The following is a 16666-nucleotide window of genomic DNA, read 5'->3' as shown; positions in this document are numbered from 1 at the left end:
ATGCACATATATATATATATACACTCCTCGAAATTGAAATAAGAACACCGTGAATTCATTGTCCCTGGAAGGGGAAACTTTATTGACACATTCCTGGGGTCAGATACATCACATGATCACACTGACAGAACCACAGGCACATAGACACAGGCAACAGAGCATGCACAATGTTGGCACTAGTACAGTGTATATCCACCTTTCGCAGCAATGCAGGCTGCTATTCTCCCATGGAGATGAACGTAGATATGCTGGATGTAGTCCTGTGGAACGGCTTGCCATGCCATTTCCACCTGGCGTCTCAGTTGGACCAGCGTTCGTGCTGGACGTGCAGACCGCGTGAGACGATGCTTCATCCAGTCCCAAACATGCTCAATGGGGGACAGATCCGGAGATCTTGCTGGCCAGGGTAGTTGACTTACACCTTCTAGAGCACGTTGGGTGGCACGGGATACATGCGGATGTGCATTGTCCTGTTGGAACAGCAAGTTCCCTTGCCGGTCTAGGAATGGTAGAACGATGGGTTCGATGACGGTTTGGATGTACCGTGCACTATTCAGTGTCCCCTCGACGATCACCAGTGGTGTACGGCCAGTGTAGGAGATCGCTCCCCACACCATGATGCCGGGTGTTGGCCCTGTGGGCCTCGGTCGTATGCAGTCCTGATTGTGGCGCTCACCTGCACGGCGCCAAACACGCATACGACCATCATTGGCACCAAGGCAGAAGCGACTCTCATCGCTGAAGACGACACGTCTCCATTCGTCCCTCCATTCACGCCTGTCACGTCACCACTGGAGGCGGGCTGCACGATGTTGGGGCGTGAGCGGAAGACGGCCTAACAGTGTGCGGGACTGTAGCCCAGCTTCATGGAGATGGTTGCGAATGGTTCTCGCCGATACCCCAGGAGCAACAGTGTCCCTAATTTGCTGGGAAGTGGCGGTGCGGTCCCCTACGGCACTGCATAGGATCCTACGGTCTTGGCGTGCATCCGTGCGTCGCTGCGGTCCGGTCCCAGGTCGACGGGCACATGCGCCTTCCGCCGACCACTGGCGACAACGTTGATGTACTGTGAAGACCTCACGCCCCACATGTTGAGCAATTCGGCGGTACGTCCACCTGGCCTCCCGCATGCCCACTATACGCCCTCACTCAAAGTCCGTCAACTGCACATACGGTTCATGTCCACGCTGTCGCGGCATGCTACCAGTGTTAAAGACTGCGATGGAGCTCCGTATGCCGTGGCAAACTGGCTGACACTGACGGCAGCGGTGCACAAATGCTGCGCAGCTAGTGCCATTCGACGGCCAACACCGCGGTTCCTGGTGTGTCCGCTGTGCCATGCGTGTGATCATTGCTTGTACAGCCCTCTCGCAGTGTCCGGAGCAAGTATGGTGGGTTTGACACACCGGTGTCAATGTGTTCTTTTTTCCATTTCCAGGTGTGTGTGTGTGTGTGTGTGTGTGTGTACTTAAACCTGAGAGGTGAAAAAAAAACTGAGGGCAAATGTAACCACATGAGGACCTTCCTCTAACATACAGGACAAGAAAAGTGGGCAGATATACTTAGTGTTTAGGATCTAAAGTCAAGGGTAGTCCAGCAAAATATGGAACACCATGAGGAGAGCCTTGAACTACAAAGGTGTGTTGGGAATGGTGGGGAGGGGGGGGGGGGGGGCACTCATTGTGGAGTAAAGGAACCGTGGGTAAATCTGGTAAGGGCAATATGAAGATAGCAGAGAATGGTTGATTCAGATTACATCACCAGTAATGACTGGACTTCTAATCTCCAGAGAGATGCTCACTTCTTGTTCAACAGGTCCAATAAAATAAGAGTTAAGTGATTTTACAGTTTCCATGGGCAACATGTATCTAAGTGTGATGTAGTGACAAAAAACTTGCTGCAAAGAAAAATCTTCAGTGGGTTGCATCATCATCTTCCTGAGCTACAGGAGTATTTATGAACACTGTAGGATGTTATAGCTCTTAGTATTATGTCTTTGAAGATGGTTATTGTTACACAAGAGTATTTCATATTATAATTTTAGACTCAAGTGATATTAAGAATGTACATCACTATTTAACAACACTCAATTCATGAAGCTGGTTTTAAGCTCTTGCAGTAGAACAATATTCCCAATGATGTCTTTCACTTTAGCCAATAGCAGCACGAGCCCCTGGAATGTCCAACTTCAGTGTTTCTAGTTGCCTTGAAAAAGAAAGTTGCCCATGGTACTTCCATGATTTCGATTTCATCAGGCAATTCACTACAGATATCAATCAGTAGTACTGTGTTGAGAATGTCATGGCAAATTTCCTTTCATGGATGAACAGTCAACTGATACTGGTTTTGACAAACTTTCAAGAACACAACTAGAGAATTCACAGTTTCACAAGCTCTTACACGGTGAAGCAACAGGATTGCACATTGAGGGCCATGACATACCTGTCTCTCCAAAACAAGTTCTATGTGACATCTCCCAAACTTGTCTTTGTCCACTGGTGCCACCCACCTCAAGATGAGCCATTTTCAATGAATTACATGAGCCAAGCTCATCACAGATTGCTTCATCTGGCCAAATGTAAAGAAAGACTGCAAATCTGATTTAAGTATGTAATGCCTGACAACATTCCAAATCAGGATGGGATGCAGAAACATGACTGCCATTATTCTATTCTATTCCAAAGTGCCACTTTTGCCACATTCAATTAGACTTTTTGGCCCCTTCCCAATTCTAATGGTTAAAATTTTATTCTTTCAGTGATAAAATGAGAAACATCCAGGTTTGAGGCTACACAAGTACTGCCAAAACCACTGCAAAAGAATTTGTCAAACTGTGGATTTCCTGTTTCAGTGCTTTACCACAGTAACAGAACAAGGCTGACATTTTGAGTCAGTACTTTTTGCTGAACTTCACATATGCAGTGTCCAGCACTTCTGAACAGTTTACCACCCATAAAGTATCAGTTTGTAAACCACTGGCAACCAATGATTAATATTGCTCCCTTATGTCACTGAGAATAATCCCTGAAATGTTTTCTTTTAGATGTACAGCTTATAAAGTAGCTCATGTGTCCACCATGGACCTCTTTTATGGAAAAACACTCACTCTTCTAGCAGACTTCACAAAACCATCTCAACTTCCTACAGAAAGAATTATGATAACTCATCTACAAAGTGAATTAACACATTGCACACAAAGATGAGCATGTAAGGCTGCATCCAGTATTGTGATTGCATTATACCCACCCTGTTTAGAATCTCAAAGTAATTAGAACAACAATACCTGACATTCTAGTGCATGGCAGACTAGCTGTTGCAATTAAACTGGTTGGGTGGTTGGTTTGAAAGAGAGGGGGAGGTACCAAACTACTGGATCATCAGTCCCTTGTTCTGATTAAAATAATTCCATAAGGGTGGGAGTAAAATAACAGACATACAAAACATACCTGGAATAAAGGAGAAAACCACAGGAATGACAGAAGGGCAACAAACATTAAAATTGACAAAACTGGACAAGAAAAGCAGAGAGAGATGCAAGAAACATGAAGATAACAAAACCAGAGACCAGATTACCACGGCTGGCTGACCACAAGGAGAAAAAGGCAAAGTCAAGAAGCCATCCACTCTACAACATGTTAAAACCTCCACCCTGAAAGCACTAGGGTGGAGGACACAGAGGGACAAAGGACACAGGCTAAAACTTAGATCAAATGATAAGAGCCATCCTCACGAATAAAACATAAAACTAAAGCTGCTGTTGAGGCATCGACACCCAACACCGAAGGTAGGGTTCTGCGAAAGTTAAAATTCCACCAGAGAGGTGGAAAGTGGGCAGTCCAGCAAGAGGTGGACGACAGTCATTTGTGAGCCACAGTGACACCTATGTCGGTCCTCACGATGGAGGAGGCAACCAAGCATTAGCCATATTTGGCCAATACGGAGCCAGCAGAGGACAACTGATTCCATGCAAGAGGACTGCAAGGAAGACTTCCACACATTTGTAGTCTCCTTAATGACATGTGGATTGTTGTGTGTACTGTTATGCCATTAAATCTCCCAAAGCCAAAACACCCTTCGGCTTAAGACAGAATGCAGGTCAGATTCAGAGATGCCCATCTCCAGAAGCAGTTTCTGCATAGCCTGTTTTGCCAGCCTGTCAGCAAGCTCATTGTCTGGGATTCTACATCTACATACATACTCCACAATCCACCATATGGTGCATGATGGAGGGTACCTCATACCACAACTAGCATCTTTTCTCCCTGTTCCACTCCCAAACAGAACAAGGGGAAAATGACTGCCTGTATACCTCTGTACGAGCCCTAATCTCTCTTATCTTTGTGGTCTTTCCGCAAAATTTAAGTTGGCAGCAGTAAAATTGTACTGCAGTCAACCTCAAATGCTGGTTCTCTAAATTTCCTCAGTAGCGCCTCCTTTCCTCTAGAGACTCCCACCCGAGTTCCTGAAGGATTTCCGTAACACTCGCATGATGATCAAACCTACCAGTAACAAATCTAGCAGGCTACCTCTGAATTGCTTCTATGTCCTCCCTCAATCCGACCTGATAGAGATCCCAAACGCTCTAGCAGTACTCAAGAATAGGTCGTATTAGTGTTTTATAAGCAGTCTCCTTTACAGATGAACCACATCTTCCCAAAATTCTACCAATGAACTGAAGACGACTGTCCACCTTCCCCACAACTGCCATTACATGCTTGTCCCACTTCATATTGCTCTGCAATGTTACGCCCAAATATTTAATTGACGTGACTGTGTTAAGCACTATACTACTAATGGAGTGTTCAAACATTACAGGATTCTTTTTCCTATTCATCTGCATTAATTTAAGTTTATCTATATTTAGAGTTAGCTGCCATTCTTTACACCAATCAAAAATCCTGTCCAAGTCATCTTGTATCATCCTACAGTCACTCAATGACGATACCTTCCCATACACCACAGCATCATCCGCAAACAGCTGCACATTGCTATCCACCCTATCCAAAAGACCATTTATGTAGATAGGAAACAACAGCGGACCTATCACACTTCCCTGGGGCAGTCCAGATGATACCCTCACTTCCAATGAACACTCACCATCGAGGCCAACGTAATGGGTTATAATACTTAAGAAGTCTTCGAGCCACACACATACTTGGGAACAAATCCCATATGCTTGTATCTTAGTTAGGAGTCTGCAGTGGGGCACCAGGTCTAACACTTTCCGGAAGTAAAGGAATATGGCATCAGTCTGATACCCTTCATCCAGGGTTTGCAAGATATCATGTGAAAAAAGGTTGAGTTGTGTTTCGCAGAAGCGATGAAAGCCGTGCTGATGCATGGACAGCAACTTCTCTGTCTCAAGGGAATTCATTATATTCGAACTGAGAATATGTTCGAGAATCCTGCAACAAACCAATGTTAAGGCTATTGGTCTGTAATTTTGAGGATCTGTCCTTCTACCCTTCTTATATACAGGCATCACCTGTGCTTTTTTCCAGTCGCTCGGGACTTTACGTTGGGCAAGAGATTCACGATAAATGCAAGCTAAGTAAGGAGCCAATGCAGTAGAGTGCTCTTTGTAAAACTGAATTGGAATCCCATCAGAACCTGGCGATTTATTTATTTATTTATTTATTTATTTATTTATTTATTTATTTATTTATTTATTTATTTATTTATTTATTTATTTATTTATTTATTTATTTATTTATTTATTTATTTATTTATTTATTTATTTATTTATTTATTTATTTATTTTTCAACCCATTCAGCTGTTTCACAACCCCAGGGATATCTATCACTATGTCCTCCATACGGGAATCTGTACGAGACTCAAACGGCGGTATGTTTGTATGATCCTCCTGAGTGAAAGATTTCTCAAATGCTAAATTTAAAATTTCAGCTTTCGTTTTGCTGTCTTTCGCTGCCAGGCCAGACTGATCAGTGAGTGACTGGATGGAAGCCTTCACCCCCCTTACTGATTTTACATAAGACCAGAATTTCCTTGGGTTTTCAGCAAGATCTTTTGCTAAGGTACGACGGTGGTAGTTGTTGAAAGCTTCGTGCATTGCTCTTTTTACAGCAGCATGAATCTCTGCTAACTTTTGCATGTCCTCATTCTACCCATCTTTCTTGTACCGTGAGTGCAACTGTCTTTGCTTCCTGAGCATTCTCCGAATTGCGCTGTTAAACCACGGTGGGTCTTTTCCGTCCGTAACCCACTTTCTCGGCACATACTTCTCCAATGTGTGATTTACAATGTGTTTAAAATTTGCTCATAATTCTTCCACGTCCATCACACCTGAGGTAAATGAAGTCGATTCATTTACTAATTGGGATGCTAACAACGGCTTATCTGCTCTTTCTAGTAAGAATACTCTCCTAGCCTTCTTGACCGACTTTTTAACTTTCGCAACCGTAGTTGTAATGACAACATCATGATCACTAATCCCTGTCTCAACAATGACACTGTCTATGAGGTCTGGTCTGTTTGTGGCTACCAGATCTAAAATATTTCCATTACGCATTTGCTGTTGATTTAGTTACTGAAGACAGTTTTTGGATAATGTGTTCAAAGGTAGAATGAGACTTTCACTCTGCAGTGGACTGTGCGCTGATATGAAACTTCCTGGGAGATTGGTAGAGCACTTGCCCATAAAAGGCAAAGATCCCGAGTTTGAGTCTCAGTCCGGCACACAGTTTTAATCTGCCAGGGAGTTTCATGTTCAAAAGTAATTCATATGACTTGTCTGTACCACCTGTAATGATTCCATAGACATCCCAGTCTATACTAGGTAGGTTGAAGTCGCCTCCATCTAATATAGCATGATCTGGGTACTTCTGTGATTCAGAGTGTAGACTACCTTTGAATGATTCATGGTGGAACCTGGTGGCTGGTAATAACACCCCACAATTAACTTTATTTCCCCTAGCCCTGTTAAACGTGTCCAGATAACTTCACAACCACACTACTTTGACCTCAGTAGACAATATTTTTGTCAACTGCAATGAAGACACCACCTCCTATGGTGTCTAATCTGACTTTCTGATACACGTTCCAACCCTCACTAAATATTTCAGAACTTCCTATCTCAGGGTTCAGCCAGGTCTCAGTCCTGAGAATAATTTGCACGCCATGCGCTTCCTGGAGGGCAGGAAATTCAGGAACTTTATTCTGAACACACTGAAAATTTGCTGCTAATATCTTGATAGTTGAGGCATCTTTACACTGAGCATGTCAGGATTTCCCTGCCTACACATTGACTGTTGAGTGTTCATCAGGACACCTCCGACTACTGCCTAGCCTAAAACACCGCCTCCACATCTTGGATGAGGCCCCCCGGCAGACAAACAGAGTGCACATTGGATTTCTTTCCAGCCCTGTACACTATTTCCCTAAGGGGCTCCATCACCCACCTAATGTTGGAGCTCCCAATAACCAGCAAGCCTCTGCCCCTGTGTGCCTGCTTGGGCCCTGCTGAAGGGGCAGCCACCTGCCCACTGACAGGATGAACGGGCAAGGCCGGCCAGCCAGTCTCCACATTTGCCCTCTGCCTTAAGCGACGCAAACGCGTTGCAGTCCGCCACTCACTCTGAGGTGAGAGCAACCCCAACGCGCCGGGTACACTAGAAGGTGCCTCGGTGGCTGAGTCAGCTGACGCAGCAAGCGACACCTGGGGTGTCTCAAGCGACGCATCAGACCCTCCACCGTCGCTGCACCTCGAGGCAGCAGCCTGTAGGTGGCTGACCATGGCCAACAGCATGCTCAGCTGCTCGCGAACCGCGGCCAGTTCCTCCTGCGCCCGCACACAGCAAGCACTTCCTCCTGCGCCCGCACACAGCAAGCACACACCTATCCATCCCACTGCTATTATCTAACGACTATGCGAATTTGTACTCTACGACTATTGATAAGCAATGTTACTCCTTTCAAATACGAGAATATGCAAGGATTTTATGTAATTAAATATTCAAGTGCACTAACATTTGGAAAGAAATTAAGAATCAAACTACAAAACAAATATGAAAGCTAAATATGTGACTCACTACTGCACTGATACTTCACCTGTGGCTGCTCAAGGCTTGTCTTGGGTCCACACAAACACCACTGAATGATGGGACCAGTCCAGAGCATAGATGGACTCCAAAGGATGGTGAGGGTAGCACTGGTTGATAGCTTGTAGGCTGCTCAAGGAGTCAGTACAGAGGAGATATGACTCGCCAGGGCATGAGTGGATGCACTCAAGAGCATGAGAAATGGCCGCCAGTTCTACAGTGAAAACACTGCAACCATCTCGCAAGAAGTGCTCTTCAACATGTCCTCCATGAACATACGTGAAGCCAACATGATCATCAGCCATCATGTCTTCAGTGTAAACCACTTCATGATCTTGGTAACATTTCTGGAATTGACAGGAAGTGACAACAGAGCTGCGGGGTTAACCGAGTCCTTAGGACCACGTGAAATGTCCAGGTGAAGCTTCGGCCTAGGTGTATACATGGAGGTATACATGAATGGACCTCGAGTATAGGTGGTAAAGGCAAGGACTCTACATCAGACAGAACAGATCCTACACGAACCACAATCTTAAGCCATGACCTGGGCCTCCAACATGGGAGATGAACTGACGTGGATGGGAAGAGGAGATGGTGATTCAGATGCTCAGGAGAACTATGAATGTGTGCAACATAACTGGTGAGCTGCTGTGCATGACTAACCTTCAATGGAGGGACTCCGGCCTCCAACAGGATGCTGGTCACCGGACTCTTCCTGAAAGCTACTGTTGCCAGTCTAACGCCACAGTGGTGCACTGGGTTGAGTTAATGCAATGCTTACGGCACCGCTGAACCATTAACAGAGTTCCTATAGTCAAGGCAGGATTGAACAAGGGCTGTGTAGAGCTGCAGCCACATAGAGTGATCTGCACACCAACTGGGGTTACTCAGGCAGTGCAGGGCATTGTTGCTAGCACTCCTGCTTAAGCTGATGAAGGTGAGGAAGTCAAGTCAATTGGGCATCAAAAACCAGTCCTAAGAATCGATATGTCTCCACTACAGTGAGGGGATAGTCATTAACGTGAAGTTCTGATTCACTGGACACTGACAGAAATGCACAACACGATTTTGTGACTGAAAACTGGAATCTGTCGGCTAGAGCCAATGACTGCACCACGTGGATGGCTCCCTGTAGACGCCACTTGGCAACACCAATACTGGAGGAGAGTATGAAATGCAGTAGTCATCTGCATATAGAGAATGTGAGACCAACAGCCTGACAGCTGGTACTAGACTGTTAATGGTCACTATAAATAGAGATACACTCAATACATAGCCCTGTGGGGGAACTATGGGAAGCACCAACTTTGACATGGGAAGTATGGCTTTATAGGAAATTTTGGATAAAAATCGGGAACAGGCCCTGGGCGTGCCAAGCACACGGCGTGCCAAGCACACGGCGTGCCAAGCACACGGCGTGCCAAGCACACGGCGTGCCAAGCACACGGCGTGCCAAGCACACGGCGTGCCAAGCACACGGCGTGCCAAGCACACGGCGTGCCAAGCACACGGCGTGCCAAGCACACGGCGTGCCAAGCACACGGCGTGCCAAGCACACGGCGTGCCAAGCACACAGTGTCACCTGGGTGTGTCATAAGCTTTTCGTAAATCAAAAAAGATGGCAACCTGGTTTTGGCATCTGGAAAAGGCTGTTCAGATGGCAGATTTTAGGGAAACTAGGTTATCAGTGATAGAGCAACCCTGGCGGAAACTGCCCTGACATGCAGACAGCAGGCCATGTGACTCCAGGACCCACAACTGCAGACTTACCATACATCTAATGGCTTACAAAGAACATTGGTGATGCTGATTGGCCAATAGCTATCCACATCAAGCTGGTTTTTACTGTGTTGAGCACTGGAATGATGGTGGTCTCTCGCTATTGCGATGGAGAGAGACCATTGCACCAGATCCAGTTGATGACTAGGAGATGTCACTTGTAGGCAGATGAGAAATGTTTAATCATCTGACTGTGGATCCGTTCTGGCCCAGTAGCTGTGTCAAGGCAATGTGCAAGGACACTGAGGAGCTCCCTCTTTGTAAATGGAGCATTATAGTGTTCACTGTGACATTCAGTGAAGGAGAAGGCTTTACTCTCCATCCACCATTTGAGGGTGCAAAATGCTGGGGATAATCCTCTGACACAGAGGCTGGAGCAATTTGCTCAGAAATTGAGTTTGTGTCTGTAGGTAAAACACCATTTATGTTAACGCCATTAACTCCTGTTGGGGTCTGGTACCCACAAACACATCTGATCTTTGTCCAGACATGGGAAGGTGACATGTGGCACCCAATGGTCGAGATGTACCACTCCCAACACGCCAGTTTACATCTTTTTACAAGTTGGCAAATGCAGGCATTGAGCCATTTAGAAGCTGTTAGGTGCTCTAGGGAAGGGTGTTGCTTATGTCGCTGTAGAGCTTGCCGGCATTCTTTAATGGCCTCAGTGATTTCCAGTGACCACCAAGGGACTGACTTCCACTGAGGGCACCTTAAAGAACAGGGGAACATGTTTTCTGCCACAGGAATGATCATTATAGTGACCTGCTCAACTACCACAGCAATGGTACAATGTGGGGGAGATTCATCAGTGACAGCGGAGGCATAAGCTTCCAAATCTGCCTTGTTTGAAGCCCATCTTGGTAGGCATCCGGGGGAGTCGCAGGAAAATGAGAAAGTGGTCACTACCACACAAGTCTTCGTGGGAGAAGTCCTGGGTTGCAGAGGGATAAATCAATGCAGAGTGTCATGAGCCACACTGAAATTGTGTGTGTGGCGGGGGGGGGGGGGGGGGGGCAGCAGTATTTAAGAGGGTGGCAGAGGACAAGTTGAGACAGGAAAGTTTTCAAAATCTCTACCTCAGCCAGTAAGCACAGTGCCACTTCAGCAACTTTCGTATTGATGGGGATGAAATAATGATGAGAAGGCCAACACAACATTCAGTCCCTGAGTGGAGAAAATCTGACCCAGCCAGGAATCAAACCCAGGCCATTAAGTATGACAGTCTGCTACCAGGGGTCAACTGCATGGTAGTACAATGTCATTTTGTTGCAAATAAGCAGTACCCACTACTTGTGCCAATTGAGAATTCTCACCCCTCTCTTCTGTTATTCCTATTCACTTTAAAGGATTGTGATGGCAGTCACCTCTTTGTGCAAATATTCCCTGTGTCTGTGAATGTTCCTTATACCACCAACACATATCAAAGGGTAAACAGCACTGACACCACACTTCTGCTTAAATCTTAGAGTTGTACCAACTGCAAAATACTGCACCACAATGCTGAATGTTCTAGGCACTTCTGAGAAGGACCAAGCAAAGCTTAGTAATAGGCCAGGCCTTGGTCTGCATATTCTGCACATAAGTTTGGCAAGCTGTGGCCGGCCCTACACTATTGGAAAGGAGCACCAGAATAATAAAACATGCTAAATACAAAGACTCCTGTAGAGCAATATTTAAGAGCCAATGTACTGCCTCTTGTTTCCACATGTAATACTTGTTTTCACAGAAGCAAGCACCTTGAAAAGAAGAAAATATCTTCAAGCACAATTTATTTTCTTTCTTATGTTACTAGGAACCCAAGATAAGAAATACAGTAATTACAAACATTTCTAGAGGTGAAGTATCATACTGGCATTATATTGTACAAACTCATGCTATCCAGTTGTTTCAAATGGGTACCAAACTTACAGAAGTTTGGAATGAAGCTGAAAAGTAATTGGTTGACAACTACCTTCTGAGAGTTTTTGGAATGCTATAAAAATTATTACTACTGATCAAATATTCTTCACCATACTATTCTCTCAACCTTATTTGTTTTTATAAGTATGTTATAAATATGCTGCATGTAATTATTTTACAAAATACTATTATGTATAAAATTTGTTTACTATGTCAAACATAACATCATCTGTGATACAACTGGGTGTGTGAACCTACTCACGAATTGGCAGTAGGAGAAACACTTAAATATCTTTAAATTTTCAAGCTTTTGGAGCTTGTGGCTACTCCTGCTAGAGAGTCTGTGAGAAAGCTTGCAAATTTCAATACTTTTGTATGTTATTTCTGCTTGGCAAGTAGTTTTATCTGTCCAATTAGATTGTATTTTCAAAAAGTGATTATTTTCATTGATACTTAACTTCGTTATATATGTAATCTCTGTTGGTATGCTCTAAATTGTGAGTTACAGGACCATTAAAGTAATGCAAATATGACAAATCATTAGAATAATTAATGCTGTCTAAAAGTAATGTTGTATTAACTTTTTCACATTGAGGACAAAATTGGATTTATTCCTCTGTGTTAATAGATTCTTTACAAGGATTCACTGTTTTCAAACCTAATGAAGTTTTTTAACTGCACATATCTTGTGGGACCACAGTGGCTATTATTTTTTAGTTCAAAAATAAAGTTTAACCTTGTTCAGATTCTAAAAACTTAGATATTTTTTTATTTAAGTAGCTGTTGATTGGGGTTGTGGGGCTCTCAACATCATGCTAATCAATGCAATGACAAAAAGTCAACATGCAAATCTCATGGGTGGGGACAAAGGCTGTCCCCACATGTGGATCAGTCTACAACATATTGAAGTCTGCCGCCCTTCCCCACCAGTTTAGGGATGAGGCCTGACCGTTCCTTGCCTTGCAACGCCCTTGCAACGCCCTTGCAACACCGGTATCGGTATCTGCAAGGATGGTGGGCAGATCTCCAGTGAGACCAAGGGCTGCCTTAATATCAGTCTACAGGACACACATAGCCACAAAATGTGGAACTGAAAGCAGCACACCACAAACTTCACAGAATGGTATATTCTCCCACCAGAGGAGGAAGCTGTGTGTGAAAGGGCTATGCCCAATGTGCAGTATGATAAGCAAAACTTCCTTCAAGCAGTGAGGCTGACAAAGTTCGCCAAGCGTTTGTGGTCTATTTGAGCAACCACAGTTTGTTGTCTGTAACCAGTCAGTCTCCCACTGACACAGGATGCATCTGTCAGAAAATGAGAATGGCATGCAGCGGGATTGGACATTGATGGACAGCACCATTCCAACATCCTTCCTTAGAATCTGTCAGCCATGTCGTTACCCTGTATCCCAATGTGGCCAGGTACCAAGCTAAAGATTACTTCCTTGCCATCGTGTTGGAGCCACTGTAAGGAGTCATGGATGAACTGAATAAGCGTGTCTACCAAATACATTTAATGAAGTGCCTGCAGCGCACTAAGAGTCTGAACACACAAGAAAACTCCTGCAGTGATGTCTGTGAGCCCTCTCCAGTGCCATCAGAAGGCCATGTAACTCCATATCATAACTTTTAAATTGTTCTGGAAGATGCACTTTAAAAGCCACATCAGGGAAAACTGCAGAACAGATCCCTGCTGGGATCCATCTGTATAAATAATGTTAAAACTATGGTACATACTTAAAATACAGTAGATGGAAACAAAGTTGTAAAAACCAAATCAGGAATACAACTTTTTGTGTACTGTGTCAAGCTTAAAATCACTTTGGGCCTCTGAAGACACCAAAGTGGCAGTGTGTTCCATTCCTGGGTGTATATTTTCATGCACAAGAGATCCCGATCCTTGAGACAGTCTGTAGCATGTATACCAAACGGCTGGGTCGCTTGGGGCCAATTCCTGAACAGTTGTTCGAAGGTGGGTTGGATCACTGAACTAAATGCCAATGACAGATTTTCAGTGCCTATAGACCCAAAAGGATATGTCACCGAATCCAGAATGGTGGTTTTCCAGCCTCTGCACACAGACTGAACTGGGCTGGTCCAAAAGGCTCCACTCAATATCTGAATGCCCTCATGGTGGACAACATCTGACATCCAAAGGTAGGAAGGATGGGCCAATCTATAGACCATGCTGTCCTAGTCTAAGTGTGATCAAACAAATGCCCTATAAAACTGCAGAAGGTGGGACCTGTCAGCTCCCCACATTTATCCGTCAAGGCATTTCAAAATGTTCAACAACTGGAAGCCCTTTGTTTTTAGGTCTTTCAGGTGTGAGAGCCTTGTTAGTTTAGAGTCAAATAATAAACCCAAAAAGCACGCATTGTCTTGAAAACACAAAACACAGTCCCCCATTGTAAGCTTTGGTTGGTTAAAACTCTGATGAGCATGATTAAAATGGACACAAATAGTCTTCTCAAGTGAGAACTGAAAACCAGTTGTGTGGGGCCAGGTTTCCAGCCTCCTAATGGTCAGCTGTAGCCACCTTGTCGTCATCGTCTTATGATCAGAGGAAGAGGAGAAGATTGCAAAGTTATCCACAAACAAAGAGCATTTGACAGGGCTCCAGATGGTGGAGGAAAGTGATGGCAAACAATGTGACATTGAGGACACTGCCCTGGGGCACACCATTCTCCTGAACATAGCAATCAGACATGGCATCGCCAATGTGATAACAAAAACACCAGTCCTCGAGAAAGGATTGGCACAGAATGGCAGATGTCCACATAATTCCCATCCTTGAAGTTCGCGAAGGATGTAGCTGCAAGTAGTGTCATATGCTTTTTCAATGTGAAAAAAACACAAACAAAATGGTTTCAGCATAAGGGGGACATCTGTATCGTCATCTGCAGTAGGACTAAGTTGTCAAGAGAGGAAAGGTAGCACCTGAAACCTCACTGAGTGGCTTGAGTTACCTCAGGACTTAAGCAGCCAGATGAGGTGGCAGTTGACCATGCGTTCAAGAGTCTTACCCACACAGCTGGTAAGGGCAACACTCCAATAACTGCTAGGGGTGCTATGGTCCTTGCCTGGTTTCCAGAATGGAATTAATATTGCCTCTTTCCAAGTCATGGGGCACTGTCCATCAAACCAGATCTTATTGAAAAAAGAGGAACTGACCTTTTGCTTCAGGGCACAGGTGACTAAGTGTAGCCCTGCGCATGCTATACGGACGTCTGAGTTCCAGCTCTCTTACAAGATAAGTAATAAGCTGTTTTTAACACTTTAATTTATTACATTAATTATAGTGCTCTTCAAGCATCCCATTAAAGGTTCTTGTCTTACTCCCATATTTTCACAGTAATCACGTAAAGTTTGTTTTGTTTACATATCGCGGCCAGGCCGAAATTTTGAGCTTTCAGATTAAACTTCATACCGCAATTTCAAATGCATTTACTGATAGTTTAGTGTGCTAAATACTTTTGCTGTCCCTTTATATCTGTAGAGTATCGTCATCTCTTAAGTAATTTCCAGTAAAAAACTTCTGAACCACTGTTTACATAGTTGCGAGTAGGCCTAATTTTCGTACACGTATTTTCATTGTTTTCCGGTAACTTAATTGTCTTTCTGTCACTAAAATTGATTTGTACCATGAGTGTAAAGTGCCAGACATGCTGTAGAATCATTAGCTCCAGGGGCTGGTGCGATGATTGTAGTAACTTTCTTCATTGGGGCGATTGTAGTGGCATGGGAATTGGGAAAATGAGCGAGACTCGTCAGTGGTTCTGTAGGCTATGCAGTAGAGATAGAAAGGTTGTGGAACAGGAGGGGAAAATTGCTGCCCTTCAGGCTGAGTTAGATGAGGCTAGGTGAGAACTGGGCAGGTTAAGGGGGGGAAAGGGTAAACAGGGGTGGGAAGTGGCAACAGGCATAAGGAACAGGCCAAGAAATTCTTCCGACAGCTTTGTTATTAATGAACAAAATAGGTTTGACCTGTTGCCTCAATCAGAAACTGATGAGCCTCTCATAGAAGTAGATGTAGACAGGGCTCAACAAGCTTTCAGCAGCAAATTGAATAAAAATGTAGGGAAGTCTGCAAAGAGAAAGAAAGTCTTGTTGCTAGGTAGTTCGCATGCTAGGGGTGTGGGCCAACTTCTGCAGGATGAATTAGGGTCAGAATACCAGCTCACAAGTTTTTTCAAACCTAGTGCTGGACTGGGGCAGGTTACAGAGGATTTAGGTTTACTATGTAGAAGCTTTGCTAAGGAAGATACTGTGGCTATTGTGGGTGGGCCGGGCAACAGTATTGACAGAGATCCGTCAATACAGCATGAAGTGTGACCTGGCAAAGATTGCATCAACATCAAGTCATACCAGTGTTGGGTTTGTGTCGGTTCTGGAGCGCCACGACCAACCTCATTTGAGCTCTTCTGTCAGGAGAGTTAATTTGGAGTTGGAACGGCTACTTTGATCTGGTGCAGGGCCACACATTGGTGTGGTTCCTGTTGATACACTGTAGGTTGGACTATACTAGACATGGCCTACACCTTAACGAGAAAGGGAAGGGTAAACTGGCTGGGCTGATAGCAGGAAATTTAAATGGGGGAGGAACTACATCTCATGGTGGAAACTCTTAGTGTAAGATCAGTGTCCAGTGGGAATCTCAGCCAGGCAAGTACTAAAGATGTTAAAAAGTTCAAGATACTCACAAAAGTAAAGTGAAAAATAATGTTAGTGTATTTCATAAAAATATTGGGGGATTGAAGAATAAAATTGATGAGCTTCTGCTTTGTTTAGAACATGTAGAAACAGAGAATGTAATAGCTGTACTACTCCTGTCTGAGCATCACATTGTCACTGATAGGCAAAAGGTTATCATCAATGAGTACAAATTAGCTGCACATGTAAGTAGAGATAATATGATGAGGACGAG

At 44.3% G+C, this 16666-nt stretch overlaps 1 protein-coding gene across 1 annotated transcript in view; it reads right to left on the bottom strand.

Moving 5' to 3' along the window:
* LOC126100259 (uncharacterized) overlaps positions 1 to 16666 on the bottom strand; it is a 141598-nt gene that overhangs the window by 22214 nt on the left and 102718 nt on the right. The gene's annotated exons all lie outside the window — the stretch shown is intronic.

Source organism: Schistocerca cancellata, chromosome 9 (assembly GCF_023864275.1).
Source record: "Schistocerca cancellata isolate TAMUIC-IGC-003103 chromosome 9, iqSchCanc2.1, whole genome shotgun sequence".
NCBI lineage: Eukaryota > Metazoa > Arthropoda > Insecta > Orthoptera > Acrididae > Schistocerca > Schistocerca cancellata.
Note: the sequence above shows the minus strand (reverse complement) of the source record. Positions and strands in the feature narration are given on the sequence as shown.